Below are 21,700 nucleotides of genomic sequence, written 5' to 3' on the forward strand. Positions count from 1 at the left end.
CCACACTTAAAATGTTGCATACAAAGCAATGTAAGCCCAGGGTATAATTTGATAAGACTGGCAAGGTCCCCACTTATGGAGACAATTTATCTCTAGCAGAGGTTTGGTAGAATAGCTGTGGTGTAAACCAAAACCATTTAACCTTTAAATACAGAGGTGGTTTGAGTTTAGTACTGTATTTGTGCTACTTTTTCAATCAAATCAAGGCCCAGGTTTTCCATTTAGTTATTATTCCCTCTTTCTCCAGAGAGACAAACAGGGATAGGCCATCACCATGTGAATTAATGAACTGCTGGCAATAATTACAATTATAGTTGACAGTCACACTGCAGTGCTCTACCTACTAGTCATGACACCAAGAACAATACCTGAGAGGAAGAATTAAATTCTCCAGAAAGGAAAGAATGGGTTAAAAAGCCATATGGAAATTTACACTGGGGATAATTTAAAGCAACTGCTAAGATTAAGGAAAAAAAAAAGTATAATCACAAAATGTCCACCAATTAAGCCTCAAGAAAATATCCTTTTTTTTTTTTTTACTTTCGTGTTTCGAGATGCAGAGTTCACCCTAGAGCGCTGAATTTCCATTCATGAGCATAGTACATACATAATTAATGCAATCTGCTGTCTGTTATGACTAGAGATGACAGAAATTTATGTGACAGCTACCAAATATGTATATATTTGGTTGTTGTGTATATGGCTGTTAATAGGTTTGACTGTATCTGGCATTGATAATATGCCACCAATGTGGTGGAGTTAAACCCATCCCACGTCTTCCAGGCCTGGTGTGTGGTAGGGCTATCCAATTTGAATAGCTCCTTTATGTTCTTTTTCAAACCAAACGTTTTTATTTTTGTCAATAAACTGTGTCATTTATTATAGTTAAGAAAACTCATGTTGTTTGAGGTCTTTATCAGAGTTCCTACAAATCAGGTTAATTGGTGATCAACAGAGCTTTTCTGCCTTTAATGAGCCCTGGTAGCCCAAGGCAAGGCCCAGCTCTTGATAAGGGACTTTCCCTTTCCTTATTCAGGACTCTTTGATCACTTTTTTTTAACTGGGAGAACAACCGCCGGGAATGTCATTGTTTTTTAATTGCCTGATTACCAAATGTTGGAGATAAAAGATAGATGTTCTCAATTAATAACATTTACATAGATTAGCATCACTAACAAGCCTCATTAGTAGCTGCTGACTTTTGTTTAGACTGCGTCCCATGTCAGTTGTGCTCTGATAGTGCACTGGTAACTACGTTCTCCATATTAAAATACATTTCTTTCTAACCTATTTCCATTAATCAAGCTATATATATCATATTTTAAAGCACAAACAGGCTTCCATTAAAGTTAACTCTCACTTCTCGGAACATTCAGTGCAAAGTTGGATATATTGGGAGGCTTTGCATCAAAAAAGCTTTGCCTTCAGGAAGGGGAGTCAGGCCTGAGGTACATTAATGTATTTAGAATAATAAACAAGCCAGCACAGCCAGTTGCTTGTGTTCCTCTGCAACTTGTTTTGCTGATTTAGTTATTAATTTTGAACTGTCAGATCATTAGCTTTTCCTGTGCCTCAGTCTACTCATCCATGAACTGTGTACACTGATACATGTTCTTAAAAGTGCTTTGAATGTGAGGCAGAAAATACACTGGTTGCACTCACAACATATTGAATAAATATCTGGAGTGAGAAAATAAATCTCTTTTACACCATTCTGTTGGTGCAAGTGTTATTCTTGAAATCTGACCTTCTCCTGAGGCTGTTCCTCAGCAAAGCATCTCGTCCTAATGATTAAATCATAGATGTCAAGATCCTTCAGGTTTGCACTCCTTGGTCCTCACCCTGAGATTGACTTTTCTGTTGGCCAATGCACAATGCAAGCACTGTTGGGGTGGCAGGAGAAACCTCCCTCTCCCCTTCCAGCAAACCCTCATCAAGTTGGCTGTGCTTTAAACACACTTGATTTTTGACAACAGAAATCTATTTGAGAACTTGAGCTTTTCTGCTTCAAGAACAAAACAAAACATACCAAGCGAAAGAAAGAAAACAGCAGAGGAGTACTGTTAAAAAAAAAATAAGGCTTAACATGTATAGCTTGCCACAAGGGAAGGGAAAATGGTATTCTGACTGAACTGCCAATGAAATCAAGCTAAAAGCTGAAATATATAGAGAATGTCAAATACTTTGGGAGATAGAGATATACTTCTGCATGTCTTTGTATGTGTGTGTACAACTGGAGATACAAACATGTATGGACTTGTGCAGATTAAAAAATGCTTCTATCTATTATTTTGATCAATGGTCTTATTTTTTTGTATTTGCAACACCTATTGCACTGATACACACAAACCCAATATTTTTTACTCCATCTGCTTGAAAATCTCTAGTGTCACGGCCTTTGCTTCAATGTTGAAGCTGATTTCAGGGTTGCACACAAAAAGTGAGCTCTATAGTTCAGTCAAGCAGCAACGGCAAAGTGCTAAAGCAGAAGCTCTCGTGCTATCAGTGGATGGATTAAATAAATAAATCAATCAATAGTGAATGTAAACTTTTTTTTTTAAAATCTCTCTTTTCATTAGAAAAACTAGGACACAGACTCTTCTATCCTTAGTCTTTAAGACAGAAATAGGTTTGTTGACTTCCACTAGAACCTGTGGTGTAAAATATTTCTCCCTTGTCAGCAAGGGATATCAGGATGTGAAATCAAACAGAACTCAGGAGGGATTAACATGTTTTGATTTGTCACATTTTTCAGCCTGTCACGTATGTTTAATTTTTATATTTTTTAAAAAGCGAGAAAATAACCCTCAGCTTTGTTTTACATAGGGCAATACAAAGCATGAAGCAGAAAACAAAGACAAGAAAGATGTGGGAACAAGATATTCCATTTGTGGCTTTGCAGCAAAAGATGACAGAACTGTGATTACAGTATTTATTATAAAAAATACAGTACATGTATTTATTTTTTAATTATCTGTTTTAGAGGAGAAAAGGTAGCACTAAAATTTCTCATGTGCACAGTACCAAGACTGCTAAGCACCATCATGCAAGGTGTCAAAGCCCTAACATGACAGATGTGCTCAGAGAGTGAAATTCATCTTTGTTTATAGGGCCAATGCGGAGCCTGTGAACCACCTAAACCCTGTTATGGGGAGGGACAAGGCCCACAAACCCACAGTGCTTGGGACCCTGAAGGGCCATCGCCTCAGACTTGGGCTGGGTTCAACCACTTCCCCAAGGGAACTGCTTTTGTGCCATTCTCTGTCTCCTGGACTACCTCCTCCACAAACACAAGTTGTCATTATTTATATCTTAGTACTTCTTTGCTTTTCCTTTTTAAACTTTCACCCTTTGTTTGTGACCAACAGAAAAGAAAAATAAGTAGAGAGAAAGATGAGTCTAAATAAGCAAGTTGGGTCTTTTTCTATCCTTACTTTTCGAGACCAGGTAATTCCAGCATTCTGCTCCTCCAAATTCTTTGATTCATGTTCAGCCAACCAGAATATTTTCCCTCTTGACAAGGTATAATTTCAATGGAGCTGTGTTTTGTCTCTGTATGATGCACTTCATATTTTTCATGATTTTGCATCCCTCACACAAGACTCTGTCAATTAAAATGATAGCTACTTATGTGGGACAATAAGTGACTATGAGGGAAGGGATTTGTGGAGGCAATTTACAGCCTCTAATTCAGCTCCAGGGATGTGCTCCAGCACAGCCACCCTGCAATGGCTGTGCCAGGTAATTTGCTGGAACACTCCACTGAGGCATCAGCCTGTTGATTGCCTGATGTGTAAGAGGCCTCAGACTGGGTCATATTTGACAATTAGTTTTAGTTAAAAAATCAGGAATATTTCTTTCAACATTTGTTTCAAACTAGATTACGTGGTCCCAAATTGCAAGGGTTAAAACATGCAGAAAGAGGGAAGCTTAAATAGAACACTAAAAAAAATTAAATCACTGTTTTGGTTGAAACAAAACATCACAGATTTACCTAAGATCATGTTGTTTGTTGCATTGCAATAAACCTTTACATCTGTCCTTAAGCGCTGACGCAAATCCTATTTAGAACTTGATGTTCAGCCGCAGAAGAAAAACCTCCAAACAACTATTTATCACCTAGATCTAATCCTGACCACATTTTCTCCTTAGCTAGTAGAATATTCTAAAAAGAAACAGATGGTTTTCACCATCTTTCCATACCAAAATATAAAACTGTTTAATTAGTGTGTAAGCAGTCATGGCCACGCACTGCATGTGCAGCTCCCTGCAGTATCTCCTCTCCTCCGTCACTGAAATCCTCCCATTCCCATTACTCCCATAAACCTTGAGCCCAGATCTTCGACTGACATAAATCAGAGAAGCTCCACTGAGTTGGATGGAGTTGTGTCAATCTGTGGAACTTGAGGTTCCGTGCTCGAGTCTTAATTCCCCCCCCCCCCCAAATGTGTTAAGAAAATAAGGGAATACAGAGGAAATTCCAAATGTGGTAGCATTGATTCATGGTTTGGCCCTTTCACCAAATGTAAATACACTACAATGTTAGTTTGGGTTTTTTTCCTGAACACTGTTCTCATTTACATATGCACTTTTAAATAAAACAGGGCATTTGCTAATGAAATGATGCAATTAGAAGCATATTGTTACAGAATCTACAGAAAGAAGACCAGTGAAGATGACCAATTTTAGAAAAATAGCTTTTTCACTGCAGAGGAAACAATTTTTGCAATTGCATTTTTTTTTTTCCTCCTCAGTATTTTATCCTTTTCTGATTTCTAGGGAAATTATGATTTTTTTTTTTTTTTAAACCAAAACAACCTGTTCCTATTTAAACCACATGACGATTCAGGGCAGCTTAGTGGGTAAGGCAGCCAGAGATCACCGACAGGACCTCAGCTTGAACCAACTCCAGGTTACAACCTAATTGGCTTCTTTGTCTGAGCTCAGTGTCTCCAGGTCGGGCCATGGATCACTGCCAAGGCATTAGGGAAACTTGCAGCAGAGTTGAGTGGCCTGGAGATAGACAACTTCACTTACAAGCTCTGCCTGTCCTGACCCTGATCCTTCCCTTGCACGAATATCCTCTGCCTGGTTAAAAGAAAAAAGAAAATCCACGCTCTCCCCGGATCAAAGCTGTTATTTGTCTTTGCTTTGCAAGGCATCTGGGCAAGGAAAAGGAATAAAAAGGTGGTTCGGGTTGTTTGTTCGCTTTTAATTTGAATATGGAGCAGAACTCCGGGAAAAAGTAATAGAAGTTGAATCAAATAGCTGGAAAAACAGTGTTTATGTGGTGGCTTTTAGGCAATTGGACCCATGTGATCAAAGATTCATGATTTCTAGAAAAGAAATAAAAGAATAGCTCTAAGAAGTGGGACAAATCCAGAGCCAAGCCATTAGCAAAACTGGAGGAGATTATTCTTATGATTCAATTAAAACAAACAGACAAAAAAGGAATCATAGAATCATTAAGGTTGGAAAAGACCTCTAAGATGTCCAAGCATTAACTTGAGGTAATTCATTAATTCTTCAGTTTAAATTTTGTTATGGTTGGACTACATCAGTGATGGAACTGGTTTTAACGGAGCATAAAATCCCAACCTTAACACCAGAGGACTGAAATGAGGAGACCAAACAGGTGTCAGAAGGGAGGGACCTACACTAGGTAATGTATTCTTGAGAAATCAGATTTTTTAAATTAAGCCCCCTGAAGAATCTGTCTTTCTTTATTCATTGTTTCTCCTGAATAAATAGTTATCCAATGAGGTCTTTCCATGTTTCTTCATGCAAGGACTCTCTTTTAAAAATCTTCTATTGGTTTTGGTGGCTGCACATTAAATAAGTATATTCATCTCTTCAGCAAATTGATATATAACTTAAGCCTGATTATAATTTGGATTTATTGGACCCATTTGATATTTTTTTTCCTTAAAACATTTGGTGAGAACTATTTTTAATAAAAAATATGTTCCTATGAGGTTGGCAGTCATAAAACACTTTATTTTCTACAGAAGTGCAAAACATAACTACCAACCAATCACATGAAATTTTAAAATTCTATTCTCAAAGAGTGATTTTTAAGAACATTCTGGAGCTTTATATTTGGGTGGGAAAAAAAGTGCAAAAGAATGTTAGTGATTTATTTTTCCAATTTTTTTCCATTTTTTTGCTGTTTCCAAATTTTTAAATATTTCATGGCTTTTGGAAAGTGGCCAGAAGAAAGAGGAGCCTGTCATTTAGTCAAAATCTAATTTTTCTAAGCTGGAGGAAAAGAATAAAGTTTACAGAGTAGAGAAATAAAATAGAGAGGAACAAGAAAGTAACTGAGTGGAGCCACTTCTGTCCCTGAAAACAAACAAAACTAAACCCACCGAATAAAAACAAAACAAAAAAGCCAAACTACAAATCATGTTGTTTCAAATGCTTTGAAAAGCAAACAAATGCCAAAAAGGGGAGGAGACATTTTGGGGGGGATTTTTGCAGTATTAAATTGCAGAATTTGAATTATGGTGACAAGTATTTTGGAGAAGAAATGTAAAATTAAGCTATGAACAGGGTTCCCATTGCAAGCTTTTCACAAATACTCTTTTCCTACCCTCCAGCAATCTTTCTTTGCACCTCTCTTGCTTTGTACTGCTTCCAGTGACAGTGATGCTCAGTTTTACAGGGTCAGATGTGCCCTAATTTAACTGGCTTTTGCTGTGACATGGAGCAAGACTCCACCATTTCATGCCCTGGGGCCGCCCCTGTCACAGAGCAGTTTCTGGGAGAGGTTTGGGACAGGTGAAATGGATATGTAGCTCCTGGTGGTAGGTCTAGTTGTCATCCCAAAGATTGGCACAGCAGGAAATGAATGTCAATAATAATTTTTGGCAGCCTCAGCATCACGTGCAAGTGGTATTTGCTAGATCTCAGCCCTGATCTCTGCACCAGCTGAGAGGGGAGTTAGATTCTATAAATCCCTGTTTTTCCTAGGAACTGAAAATGAAGAAAATCCTCACACTGGTGACTGTGAGTGAGGAATGCCTGCCGTGACTCTGTTCCAGAAGACTCCTCATGGAAGACACCAACAGGACAATTCAAGTCAAAACTTGACTAACAGGTGCCTCTTACAGCCTTTAATCCCATTATCAGCCAGGTTTGGCAGAGAAGGGGAACATGTCATTTCAGCCCTGTGCCCTTGGCACAGGAACAGTGTCACAGCACTGCCAGGTGCCCGTGCCACAGGCTAAGAGTCATCTGTCATCGATTCCCCTGGAATCAGACAGAAATTATCTTTTGTTGCTTTTTGAATCTGTGGTTTATTAAAATCAGTCACACTTCTGGGCTGGGAATTTTCTGAGTTCTATTAGGAATATTTTTTTTTGAGTCATTTTGCATCATTTGCAATTTCTGATGCATTCAAATACTACATTAGGTCCCCAGAGCAAAACCTCTCTGTCAATACACCTCAGCTGACAGCAATTGTGGAACGGAGCTTTGAAACTCAAGCACTAGTTTTAAATGCTGGAAAAAGCTGCCCAAGAGATAAGAAAAGAGGAGATAACTGGTAGTCCTCTTAAAAGTGCTTCATGTCACCCTGAGAATCTCTTGAATATCTTACAAGAGAAAAAAAAAACATGGCATGAATCAATTCAAATTAAATACTATAGAAGATATTTTCTAGATAAATCAGAATGTCTCATATAAATTTGAGCTGCACACCTCAAATTAATTTTTCCATTGTGTCTTTTTCACTACATGAGTGGGTATAAAATGCTCCATAGACACTCCTGTCATCTTTCCCTATCACATTGCAAATATGTTCATACATGAGATTTACTGCCTTTTCCTACAATGAAAATAAATAGCGAATGTTCTTTTCTACTCACCACGTTATATGTTTCAGAAACTTCCAGAAATAAGTCAGAACAGCAATATTTATATAGTTAGGCCTGGCATATTTGTGTATATTAGGTAAACATGGTTATTTGGAACCAAGCTGTGCCTGTATGGTTTCTTCACGCTGTTTTGTTGTCTAGAGGCACAACGAGGCCAATTTTTTAGAAGAAAAATGTGCCATATAATTGCCACTGTGTGATGCATTCAGCTAAAATTATGGAAAGAAAGAATCTCGGTTCTCCCTTTGATGCATTGTGCTGTTGTTCCACTCTGGCTTTTACGAGCTTTCCGATGCAACTGTCCTGTTCAGTAGGAGAAAATACCGGAATTACACACACAAGTGCGCACACGTAAACACACACACGCATACTGATAAGGTTTGTCTAACCCCTGACTTGAGCACACAGCTCAAAAATCACCACAGAGAAAAGGATATATTTGTTGGAAGGGGAAGAAAGGCTACACTGCTAAGAAAGGTGCGAGCTGACATGGTAAATAAAAGCAACACAAGTGAAGGCACAATTGGAGCAGGAGATACTTGGGAGATGTGATTCAGCTGTTAGGCTGGGAGATTATGTTTAACGTGAGGAGTGGAAGATGTAAGGCAGCTCCTCCTTGCTCTGTGTTCATCCTAATCTGGCAAATGGAAAAATGAGGGACCAAGCTCATTTGAGACCAATGCTGTGCAGTCCCAAGTTTTCATCTATTGCCATTAGAAATGTGGGAAAACAAAAAGACTGTATTATTGGTGCATTAAATCACTCAGTAGCTCCACGCAATGTTCTGTGGCACCAGGATGATACTTTAAAAGGGTGCAATTACATTCTCTGTATGACAAAGATGGCCCTTTGGAAAACACCGAGCCTGACTTTTTTTTGACATTGTCACAACAGAAACACAATAACAAGTACCTCTGCCCACTGCCTGTAGACAGTTTATTTATGCAAGAAGAAAATACGAGGAATGCTCAGATATTTATGTTTTAACATGAAAGAAAATTCAGGTTCAGGCCAGCACACAGGAATTACTGCTGAAAATCTGTTCGTCATGGAGAGGTTATCTCTGCAACGCTGCCAAAAGCAGTAAAACATCGTGTTACCTGTGATGTGATTGCCATCAGAGAGAAGGGATGGAGTCACCTTGGTCACACCAGTATTTCTGTAAAAACACTCTGTGCATTTGTGGTGGGCTTGCTTCTCTCTTTTTCTGATTTCACCATTCTCCCTTGCAGATCAGATGCTGGGAAATGCATTCAACATATCTATAGTCTTCCAAAAAATGGCACTGCAGTTCCACTGCATGCATTTTGTTCCCACAGGATGTTTTACACCTGTGGACTAAAAATTAAGAAACTGTGTGTAAAGCTGGAATTTAAACTTCATTGAGTTTTTGACATTTTGTTTCTTCCTGCTTTTGGATGAAAATGCAGAATTTCAAATCCTTTAAAAATGGGATGCCTTGAAAATGTTTACCTCTGAAGGCATCAACATCACCATTTTACAACAAATGCTGAAACAAAACTTTATTGAAAGCATCATTTAAATATTTTGTGGTTTAGAACAGAATATCCTTTTTATTTAATACATTTGAAAATTCCTGGTTGAAAATGTAACATTTTTCCTTCATAATTTTTGAAAATTTTCATGCAGATATGTTGATAGGGCATCTCATTAAAGTGCTAAAGGAAAAGAAATCTCTGTATGTGGCATCATATGCCAGAGGATATGTAATTTAAAACCAAAATATTGACATTTAATCAGAACGGTGAAGTCAAAGTGAAACAGGAAAATCTGACAGATGATACATAAATAAGAATAAAATGAAGTACGATTCCATTTTATAACCAGCCATCAGCACTGTAGACAGAGCTGGTAAAACTTACAAGCTGGTTCAGCTGAAATGAAATGACACTCTTCACATAATTTTTTCCCTGAAATTGTGCAGTAAGTTATATGAATTTAATTTCATATGAAAATGCAATTCCCCTGAGTGCAGAATCCAGCTCAGAGCACATCCTCTTCTCTTGTCACAAGACATGAAGACATGAAAGACCATCAGGCTGGTTTCAACAACTTGAAATTTCTCCCGATGGCTCAACTCTGACCACAAAGAAATATATCAATACACCTCTCTAATGAAAAAAAAACACTCTTCAGTAAACAGACATGGGTTTTTTTCCCTTTCCTTCTTTAATTACCTGCAATTTTCCAAATGTGTGAAACGATAGCAGCTTCCACTCCTTGCCACTGGACAGAAGGGGTAGGCATGTCTTAATTTTGTAGGGGGAATGGCTTGACTTGAGCAGTTTCACAACCCACTCTAGATTAGCCACATCAAGGAAAACTTATGCTCAAATTATTTTTCATATTTGAAGAGACAAGGTTTATGATACCTCTTGTTCACAGGTGGTCAGTTCAAGGACTCATTAAAAGTTAGACAAGTTTCCTATTGATAAATATGTGGGAATTGTAGTCAAACTGTCTTAAGAAGTCACAGCCATTAAAGAACATGTGCAGCATTAAAGGGAAATAACAAATTATTATTTAATGAGATGACTGCTCTTGCTATTGTTGCTTTATTTTCAAGTAACACTGAAATGGGCTCCCTGGTGTTTGTAGTTTCTGGCTATCTTTTTTTCCCTCCTCATTATTAATTCCTTTTTCTCCATGCTAATCAGCCAAAGCACTGTGTGTTTGGAAGACTGATTTTCATACTTCATTCCCTTTGGATTTAAGGGTTACTTGTCGGCCCAGCCAAAAAACTCCAGCAGCAGGTAAAGTCAAGGGCAGTCCTCGTGACCACTGTGACACACACACTCACACGCAGAGTTTATGCGACTGCTACACCTCCGGGTTAGGGTTCATTGAGGATTTCCATAAATCCAATGGGTAATGTGCCAAATAAGATTAGAGAAGACTTCACATTATTGTACAATCCAATGAAATATCTGCTAAGCTCCTTCTGGTGGCGACGGGGAGTAGGTAGCTAATATTAGCAGGTGTTTGTCTCAGAGGCAAAGAGAAGGCAGGAACACCTGCTTATGCCTGTGCTGAGGGTGGGAGCAGCTATTGTAACTTCACCTGTGGCAAAGTCTTCAGTAAAAATGCAATTTTTAAGAGCTGAAATTCTGATCATTGCCACCTTGTCTCAAATTCCTTTCTCTACCTTTGATTACATTATGTTTAATCTCACCCTGTTTTGTATTCCCAAATGTATCTTAATTCAAAATTCTGTTTAAATTTATCTAGCTGTACTTTCATATGCTACCTAATTCCTGACACTGTACTTTCACATGCAGAACTGCATTAATAAATGGAGCAGGTGGATTTTTACATCTGATCTGTGCCTGTTTTATCTATACACATATTTTTCTTTCAAACCTTGACCTGCAAGAAAGCAAGAAGGAAGAGTCAATTTTGATACCTACATCCTGGCACTCAGACAATAATCATTCAATATGTTTGTATTTGAGAATAAAGGAAAATGATTTTTTTCTTTTTTTGTTCCATGAGGCAATAGCAGAGGAAGCCTTAAAGAGGCAAGTGCATTTGCATTCTGTATTTGTCTCCTTCACAAATGTGGTTAATTGCCTCTCCTTTCATCAGTTATCAATCCTTTGTCCCTGAACACAAGCAGAATCAGATTCTGATGCCATCACTGAACTTGATGAGCTCCTGACTCTATTAGTCATCCTCTTGAACTCCATGGTCCAGATTCTCAAATGGTAGAAATCAGCACAGCCCATTCCCATAATCAAAAAAAGCTGACCTAAGGAGATAATCTGTGGAATAAAGTCCTACATGGTGAGAGTAAGGAAATTGGAATCATAATGTTCTAAAATCTTATGAAAAATCCTTATCTGTAAAGCTTTAAAGAAGTAAGGTGGGAATAAATACTTTTGAAACAATCAGCTGTGTTATTCCTAGATAACATGGTTTGATGAGACATGATCTGTAGTTCTGCTCTGAGGTAGAATGGATATATAATATATATTATATATAATAAACTGATATTTATGAAATGACTTTAAAGCATTTAACCTGTTTAGAGATTGCCCAATATATTCATTATTAATAATTGTTGGATACTTGTGAATAATCCTAAATGTTACTCAGGATCTGTAAAATGTGAATGTTGCATCTTGAGACTCCTGGAACTGAGACATATGGCAGATGCAAATAAATGATACTGTTACAGCAGCCTGTCTAGATGGACCTTATCTTTATAAACTGCCATGTTTGCATAAAAATGGGTTTTGCTTCATAGCAGAAAAAAACTGACTTCACGCTGCCCACTGGCTGGTAGCTTGTAAGTGTACCAGAAATACAGCTGTAGTAATGCTTCCAAAAAGTTGAATGGAGCAGGCTGAGTACAAGATCCTGTCTACAAGTGACCAAAACGTTGGAGTCACAATAAAGGAACAGTGCCCAAATCTTAATCCTCTGATGTTGACATGGAGGAATGATGAATTTCCACAGTTGGTGTGCAAAAGTGATGTCCCTAACCATGGCCCTGGCAATCTCTCAGACCTCAGAGTAAATTAATGCAGTCTACAGCTGTTCTAAATTTTGTCAAATCAAAAAACATTAAAAAAAAAAAAAAAAGAGGAAGAAGAAAAAAGCATGTATCCCATTTCTGGCATGATTCTCATTTGCTTGTTCTCCTCCTGGCTCACTGCCATTTGCCTTCCAGTGACTCAGTTATAACAAGGAGGCATGGAAAACATCTCTCATCTCTAGTTCTCCCAGACCTTTAATAGCACAGTGGTTGGGGAACATATGCAGAAAGTGAGAGATTGGATTTTAGTCTCTGCAGGCTCAGGAAGAAGCAGAGATCAGATCTCCCTTGGGAAGCATCCAGAATATGGCCATGGCTAGTGGTCTTCAGCTCCCACGTAGGGTATGGAGCTTCTTGCAAGCAGCAAAGACACAGCAGTGCTCACTCAAGTTACAGCCACGTGTCCCTGGGGAGTCCCATGTTTATAACTTACAGAGTATATACTATGCAATTCAACTTTGTTGACTTCTCTGGAAACACAGTTAATCCAGCACTGAGTGTTCGTAAAACACCAACCTGATGGGCGGTGAAGAAACGCTACAAAAATAGAGTTCTGCTCTTTGCTTCCAAAAGTACCACCCTATCAGTGAAAGTGGGAAAGGTCTGCCAAGGTAACGCATCCCACACCGGGCAGAGATGAAGGTTCATGAGAGACAGGATGAACTTTATAAAACACTTTTAATCTTTGGCCTTTAAGCAGCATAGCCAACAACAGGTTCACATCAGGGTAGTGGCATTAGCCAAGACAAGTTTACAAATCCCTGAGTGTGCTTCCATCATCCTGAGCTTGAGATATCTGTCAGTCCATAGCAGATGCTGCTGTTGCTGTGCATGTGTCATGTTACTGAAACCCCCAGATAATGATTACGACCGATTATACAAGATGCCATGTTCCTTAATCATATCACTTACATTTCTGCTGAACGGCAGTGACAAGGTTTTGAAAGGAGAAGATCACAGCTGTCCAATAAAAAAAAATAATCAGATAAACCAGACAGTGTTTGCAGACAGAAGATTATGCTAACCTGAAAAGTAGCTTTAGTGCTGTTGATTTTTGCACTCTCCCTAACTGAGCTGAACCCTCATTCATCCTCTCTGTTTGGCATCACATCTGAAATGGAGGTGATCGATGCATGAGCAGGTATATTTCAGATTTTTTTTGGTGTGTGTGTTATTTAAAATTTTCTGTTCTCCTGGTGAGCATTTGAGTGGTTATTTATTTTTTTCTACTTTTTTCCCCTTCCCTCACAAGATTGCAGGTCTCAGAGTAGCAGGAACTGAATACCAGTTCCAATGCAGACAGCTGGAGTGAGAAAATCCCCTCCTTGCCCTAGAGGTAACCCCAGCTCTAAGCTGAAGACATTCCCCTCCCTTATAGGCTGGCTCATTTTGGAGTCTCACTTGTGCAGAGGCTGCCAACTGTCCTGAATTAAATGCAGTGCATTTTGATATGAGTAACTGCCTACTAATGACTGAGCAAAACCAGTGTATTCATTTAAGTAAAGAGTTCAAGCAGGGTCCCAGGAACGAAGAGCCGTGTGCCCCACTAACAAAGCTATCTAGTTCAGTGCACAATCTGAACTATGCAAAAGAAAGAACCTTCTACTTTTAAGCAGTTATAATGCTGCACTAGAGCACTTAGAGTTTTCGGTGGAAAAGTCAGATGTAATTACTGTTTGACACAAAGGGATTTTTTTCTTTCCTAGCTCTGCCGACGTTCTATTTTAAATAATTAAAAGTATAATTTAAAACTTAAATTGATCGTTTCAATAGACCTGATCCTGTCCTCAGAGGGAGCCAGTTGTGTCATTGTTAAACTGTTGATCAGCCCAGTGTCACTGTTTCTCCTTCATCAGAACATGTACCATCAGATCTATAATTCTTTTTTGCTTATGATGGCAGAGCTCCAACATGGGTGTAGTTTGACCCAGGTTAAGCAGATTTAGCTAAATGCATAAATTGTTCACATTCTGTCATGTGAAAGATAAGGCCTTCAGCCAATGTTGAGAATACAACTGATAGCTCACCCAATGAAGAAAGTAATGTATATATACAAATTTTCATAGATTCAAGTGTCTGGACATTACTTTCTTCAACTCCTACCTCTCCAAAGGAGGTATATGGATTAAAAAAATGTCTTTGATTTTTATAAAAGTTTAGATGATTCTGTGTCCTGATGTTAACACTCATAGAAATCAGATTTCAAGGATATACAACTCACTGAAAGTGGACTTTCAATCTTCTTTTGGTTTTCCTGGCCCATTTCCACCAATAAAATCACATGAAGAATAAACCCATAAACCAAATAATAAGTCAAAAGGTTTTCATGGTATAAACCACAGACCCAACAGGATGCCAGTGTCCTGCAGACCAGGTTTATTCCTCTGGATTCCTTGTACCATAACACAGAATCTGGTTTCCAGTGCATTCCTGTCCACTGGCAGCTTTGATAGAAGTATCCTATCAGACATGTCCTCCAACATCTGTACTATCTTTTCAGACTGGTTTTCATCAGTGTGCAAGGGAATGATACTTGGAATGATATTTCCATATGGCATAACTTGCAGAAAACAGAACTCAGCCCTGAAAGTACCATTAAACTATATTTTTAAACTATTAGTTGTTAAACTAACAGTATGATGGGTTTCAGTCTCCAGGATTTTCTGTTCCATAGAAGATATTAAGGAACTTCTTCTTCCAAATCATAATGTAGATATCTAATTTAAATAATAAACCCACGTTTAACCTGTGATAATGGTTGAACTCAATGATCTTATAGGTCTTTCCCAACTTAAACAATTTTATGATTCTATAAACATTAAAACAGTCCCTCTCAAAACCAGTGTTTCACATGATGAAGGTTTGCTCCCTTACCCTCAACTCTCGATACTGGACTTCACTAAAAGTCAGGAATATGCGTATAAATTAAGATATATAGCCCTGTGATTTCTGGAGGTAAGGGGGTAAGTTATACCCTCCTCAACAAAGTAAGATGGTTGCCTGGTGTTTGCCTAAACCTCCTAAGGTGACATCTACGGCCCATATGTGACCACATGTGGTATAAATAAAATGGAAGTATAAAAGAGAAAGAGATAAACATATAATTAAAAACAGCATAACAAACACTTGTGCTCATTCATTTTAATGACTGTATGCTCCAGTTTACAGAGCAGTGGCAGACCCACGCCGTAATAGCTGTGTTGACCACATGCCATAAAATACATCAGGGTAGGCTGGGTCCAAATTATTCAATACTTGTAATAAATCCATCCCATTAACTGGATAAATATGCACAAGCAACAACTCTGGTGATAACGCTGGAAAGTGGCATGTTGTTATTTAGCAGGAATGTTAGCTAGGGGGACCTGATAAACAGTAATACCATCGCCTTTTATTAAGAAACAAACAAACAAAAAAGATTAGTTTTGCTTTTAAGATCTCATAACCGTGTCTTTCCTTCCGTTATCTGTAACTTGAAGTGAAAAAAGAGACTGTGGCCTTGAAAGCTTCAATTCTGATTACTTTTTTGTAAGCCTAATAAAGGCATCAGTCATACCATGTATTTGTGAAAATGAAATCTTCATATATTGAAGGTCAATTTTAGTTGAACTAATATAATCACTAAAAGTCAAGGTTCCTTTACCATTAAAATTGTCCATGCTCTGAGTCTTTTGATATTCTATGCTTAACCTTGAGTCATGCTGTGTATGTTGTATGCAGGGAAGATAGTGAATTCACGTTACAGTATAATGACTGAGTCATCTTGGCCTTGATTTTCAGCTGGGCAAAGCAGATATCCAAGAAATATAAGAGTTCTTTAAAATTATTTGAAATTAATACACTCTTGAAGTACTTCCTCTCACCTCAGAATAAGCAGCAGGTCACCTAAAGTCTACAAACAGCTTTTCGTTACAGTTTTATGAAATATTTATTATCACTCCTGAATATATTCCTTAAAGTTGAAAGATGGTTACACATAACTAGAGCAAGTATTGACATCGAGAAGCGCTTTGAGGTTTGCACAGAAGAAATCACACGATAATTAAATATTTACTGCAGCCTGTGATTAAAATGCTCCCAAGCACTGCAGGCTGGCCCTTCCCTGTGCACAGCCCTGCCTCACCGTGCCAAAGCTGTTGCACTGGGCTGACCAGGAGGAGGATTTGTGCAGCAGCTCACTATTCACAGTTGGAGTAGGAGAAGTGCCTGCCCTGCTTCTGCCATGTCAGCTGAGAGAAGGGTGAACCGAGGGTGCGTGGGCTGCTTTGAGAGCAAAGCTTGTCAGAAGATCCACTGGCTAAGCAGCTCATAAGTGATTTCTTCAGGAGGTGCATTCCTCTCAGGGAAAGGAAGTGGAACAGCATTAAAAATTTGTATTATCTTGTAAAGGTGCAAGATATTTGGCTGGAATCTGGGTGCCATGGTTGCAAATTAAAATTCCCTTTGGATAGAGAATGCCTAAACTTGATCTTAACTTTACCTAATTAAATGCTCACATGTCTTCAAGCATATACTTCATGATCTCTGGAGGCCTGTGAAAAGGAATAATGTTGTTCCACTGTTTGGGATCCTTACTTACAGCACAGAAAACCCAAGCTCTTACCTCTGTCCCATCTAGCCCATGATGCCTTGAAGGAAACACAGAGCAGAAAAGATGGAGAGGCTGCTCCCTGAAAGATGATGAATCCTCTGTTCAGTTTTAGGCCTCTCATTGCAAGACAGACACTGAGGTGCTGGAGCATGTCTGGAGAAGGGAATGGAGCTGGGGAAGGGTCTGGAGTACAAGTCTGATGAGGAGCAGCTGCAGGAGCCGAGGGGGCTCAGCCTGGAGAAAAGAAGGCTCAGGGGGGACATTCTCACCTTCTACAATTACCTGAAAGGATGCTGTAGCCAGGTGGGGTCAGTCTCTTCTCCCAACTAAGGAAGTGACAGGACAAGAGGAACTGGTCTCAAGTTGCACCAGGGGAGGCTTAGGGTGGATATCAGGAAAAATTTCTTCCCTGAAGGAGTTGTTAAGCACTGAAACAGGCTGCCCAGGGAAGTGGTGGAATCACTGGAAGGATTTGATTTGTTCCAAAAACTTTCCCTCTCTCTACCTCTTCCTTTTCAGCACAACTATCACATAGTAACCTCATCATTTGCAGTGAGGAACGAAAAGGCAAATCACTGTGACACTGCCAACCCTGGATCAGGGCAGGGTCAGGCTGGATGGAGGCTGTGTGTGAAGGACATTGACCTGAAAGCACTGGCAGGGCAGAGATCTTCACAAGCATGAGTGCCACCTGATTTTTAAAAGAGAGGTTTAATTAAAGAACACATTCAAATCAGTTGGCTCAGAGATGTGTTAAAAGCATCACACACAAAACTGCCAAAAGTACGAAGCAGGGCAGGTTTACAGCAGTGCCACTCTGCTCGCTCCCGTGGATTGAGTTCTGATTTTGATCTGTGTAAATGAGGTTAGATCGAGGCCTGTATCTTATCTCTCGGGAATTGTATAGCTGGAGATGACATAAAAATATCTATTTTGTGTTCTGAAAGCAGTCCTGCACCAAGAGAGAGCTTGAGAGATTTATGTGCTGAAAGATCTAAAGAAAAGTTTTACATTGGGAAGTGAAAACTAAATATAAAAGAAATCATGGATATATAGGCTGAAATGGTCATTCTATTCATGATCATTCTGTTACAGCAGAAGTAATTTTTAACCTGTGGATTCCTTAATTTCTCTTTCCCTAAAAGCCAGTCCTGTTCCTCCTGAGAAAATGATTAACTACAAGCAAAGGATATGTTGATTTTAGTACTGATTATCCAGTTCTAAATTTTAACTTTCTTTTCAAAGTGTCAAGTTTATTGGAAGGTCAGAAGAATACTTAATTGCAAACCCTAGGCCAGCAAAGTAAACCTTCTGATGCAGGACTGAGAGTTGGTCCTGGCCACAGAAAACAAACTTTTTAAAACCCTATTTCAAACTGGTTCAAACTGATTATTATTATTTTTTCCCCAGGATATCTGCACTCTAGAAGAGGCAGTGTCAGCAGTCTATAAATAGACCAGGACAGTATAAACTTTTGAACTGTGAAATCTCGGGGATGTAATCTTCCTGCTAAACAGAGGCTTACAGAAGATATTAAATGCTCTGATGGGACCATCGCCAGTGTTTGAATTGTCGGTGAGAGGAAGGGAAATTCTGAGTTATTGTTAGCACTGTGCACTGGTGTGGTAGTGAGGGTTGGTTCAGAATCGCTTGTCCTGGTTGAATAAGCTGGTTTGGTTGCTTTCCTGTGTGCATGTTTGGGCATAAACATATTGCAGCCAAACTTCCCAGCATTAGAAGTCTGATAAAGAGCCTTTGGGTCATGAACAATTAATTTAGCAGACATTTAGATGTTATGACACACTCCTTAAGCAAAGGATTTATTGGAAGAAGCAGCCTGTATGGCTGTTTGCATCACGTTTTTGTGGAGCAATGCTAATTTTCATCAGCAAAGAGTTTGTTCCATGGGAAATACAGCCAATAAAAGCTTACAGCAGTTTCCCTGGTACTGTCGAGTTCCCGCCTGTCACACTTTGAGCACAAGCAGGACAGTGCTACCTTTTACACAAGAAGTAGCTGAAAAGCAACATCACTTCCCAATATAACTATTGTGCTATAAATTAACATTTGTGTCATGGCTAAATCCTCACAGCAGTTATGCTGTATGGAGAGGCTGCTTTTCAGTGATGCCAGTGTGCAGTCTGGGCACTTTGTAGGAAGGGGGATTGGAGACCTCTCAGTCCACATTGGGCTCCAGGAATGTAACATGTTACATCTTTTTTTCCTGGTAGCACCTGCGTGTGTTTGGAGAGTTTTAGGCATTAATATTCTCAAGCAACCATCATGGCCACGAATTGGACAATGAACACATAGACCCCCTGACTCCAGCAGCTGGGAGTGCCCACAGCAAGGTTCTGCAGGGTGGTGGAAGTCCTCCCAAACAAGGCTATTACCGATTAGAAACACCCCCTGCCTGCTCCCACAGCTGCCATTTGGGTGGGTGTGGAGGTTTTTAGCCATGGCCCCACCCTGCCCTGCCATAAAGGAAGTGTAATGAGTTGCATAGGGGTTTGGAGGGGTGGTTGTTGTGGTGCTCCCTCATAGAGTTGTACACAGCTGTGGAGCATCAGCAGGAGCTTGTTAGGGCTGGGCTGCTCAACTCCTCCCACCATTCTCCAACAAGCATTTTGGAGGAGACCTTCCTGCAAGGTTTGGTTCCCTGCGTGGAAAGATACAGCAGATGTGTGAGTAACCCAGACTTTGTTATAACCTCTGGTACCTCTTGGTTGCGTGAGGGGCTGAATATGTCAGGGTGGTTGCTGGCTGCTCTGGGGAGGGCAACCTGGGGGTGCTGAGGGTTTTCCTGAAGCCAGCAGCAGCTCTGGGTGCTCCTTTCCTTGAGACAGTTGTTTTTGGCCGTGGAAATGACTTGTAGTGAGTGGTGGTGGGAGTTTAAACCCTGATGGCTGGCACCCAGATGTTGGAGATGGGGTTTTTGGTGGTCCTGGTGAGGCAGAGACAACACATCTCTGTGGTTTCAAGTTGACTGTGTCTGAACAGTGATTTATTTGCCCTCTTGCATAAGCATTTGGGTTGTGTTTTCTGTTGGACTCCTTGAGCCTGATGCTGTGGGTTCTGGTGGTGTTTGCAGTGGCCTTGTGGCTCACCCTGTCAGTGAGCACATCTATCACCCACATGGGTTGTGGGTTATAATGTTCATGAGTGTCTTGGGAGAGGGTTTTTTTGGGGCAGATTATCAAGTTCTCCCTTTGCAAGCTGAAGGTTTGTGATGAAGTCTGCAATAAGGGTCTCTACCTCATTGTGTAGGTGGACCAGGCAGGGACTTCTGTCTGGTACACAGGTGTCCTTGGGGTGATGGGTTTTCTTGGTGGGCTACAAGTGGAAAACAAGCCAGATGTGACAGCATCATGCCTAAACTTCAGCTTTGGAAATTAGTAGGGACTTTACAGACCACTGAAATACGTCCCCAAGCACTGAACACTATTCTCCCCAGTGAATTTTCTATGTAAATTGCTAGAGACAGAGGTTTCACTTACTTTACTTCTGTAGCTAGACTAACATATTGATTTTTTTTTGCCATCTTTCTTTTTAAACCTGAAGGAGAAATTCAAATAAAACCTAATTATGTCCCTCTGTTTCTGAACAGTTTTGGAAATTGCAGAGCAATCAATATTAAGTACACTTTACACCAATTTAGAGCCCTATTCTGTCCAGACATGTGCTTTATAGAGCTCTGATTTTTGAGTAATTTAGGCTGAAAAGTAGGGTAATGTGGATTTTCCAATTAGCTTATGTTAAGTCAGTGTTCTTCCACCTGAATATTTTTAATAGCTTGGCTTTTAAAAGCATGGGTGTATATATCCAAAGTAGGTGAATAAAAAGGAAGATAATCTTTTCAGAGGGATGAAAGACAAGTGGATTAATGCAGAGTTTGAGATTTTGTGAGAAATTCAGGCACGCAGGCTGGTGCTGCAGAGAGAGCTTCTACTTGTGAAACTGTCACTTGTTAATTAAGTTAATGTCTACGGTGCTCTGAAAATGTAAAGCAGTATGTAAGTGCTAAGTATTATTATTAATGATGCCAATTTTGACAGGTTTACTGGAATAGGCTTTGCAGTACAATATAAGCTAATGTTCTAATGCTTTACTCATTTACAATGAAACTGTTACAAATAAGAAAGTGGGAATAGAAGGCCAGCAAAGGCCAGCAGACTAGATGGAGTCTCATTTAGTTTTCTCTCTAAGCACTGACTGGGAATAAGGTTAAAGATAATGTGGAGCTGTCTTGCCATCTTCTAGAACTCTTCGGGGAAAACGTCACGTGTATGATGGGCTGCACCAGCTTATTGTGACTTCCAGTTCTCCTTTCAGGAGATCTGTTGGACCTCCAGAGCTGTAACACAAAGTGTTGTAGCCATATGGCCAGTGTGTCCTGCCTGTCACCTACAGACTTGTTCCTGTCACAGACTGCAAAAGGGGAACGGGGTAAGGTGCCAGCCCTGTGTACCCCGAGTACTTTCTCCTCTGAGGGAAATCCCCAGTGGCCAGTTAATTGGGTTTGTGGCCCTTGCCTTTCTAAAGGGGTTGCAGAAGGAAATAGGTGGTTCTGATGTTGGCTGTATTTGTATTAGGTGTATTGCCTGCATAGGTGCAGAAAGCCGGTCAGTAATACATATAAAAGCACATATTAAAAAAAGTGAATAAATTAACTTT

At 39.6% G+C, this 21,700-nt stretch overlaps 1 long non-coding RNA gene across 2 annotated transcripts in view; it reads right to left on the reverse strand.

Moving 5' to 3' along the window:
• The window catches only part of LOC135421010 (uncharacterized), a 49,346-nt gene that overhangs the window by 14,511 nt on the left and 13,135 nt on the right, over positions 1-21,700 (reverse strand). The window contains exon 2 of one of the 2 annotated variants that reach the window (XR_010433813.1): positions 8,978-9,215. The exons of the other annotated variant lie outside the window; for it this stretch is intronic. This is a non-coding gene — a long non-coding RNA (uncharacterized LOC135421010). The remainder of the gene's footprint in view (positions 1-8,977; positions 9,216-21,700) is intronic. 2 annotated transcript variants of the gene reach the window in all.

Source organism: Pseudopipra pipra, chromosome 12 (assembly GCF_036250125.1).
Source record: "Pseudopipra pipra isolate bDixPip1 chromosome 12, bDixPip1.hap1, whole genome shotgun sequence".
Lineage (NCBI taxonomy): Eukaryota > Metazoa > Chordata > Aves > Passeriformes > Pipridae > Pseudopipra > Pseudopipra pipra.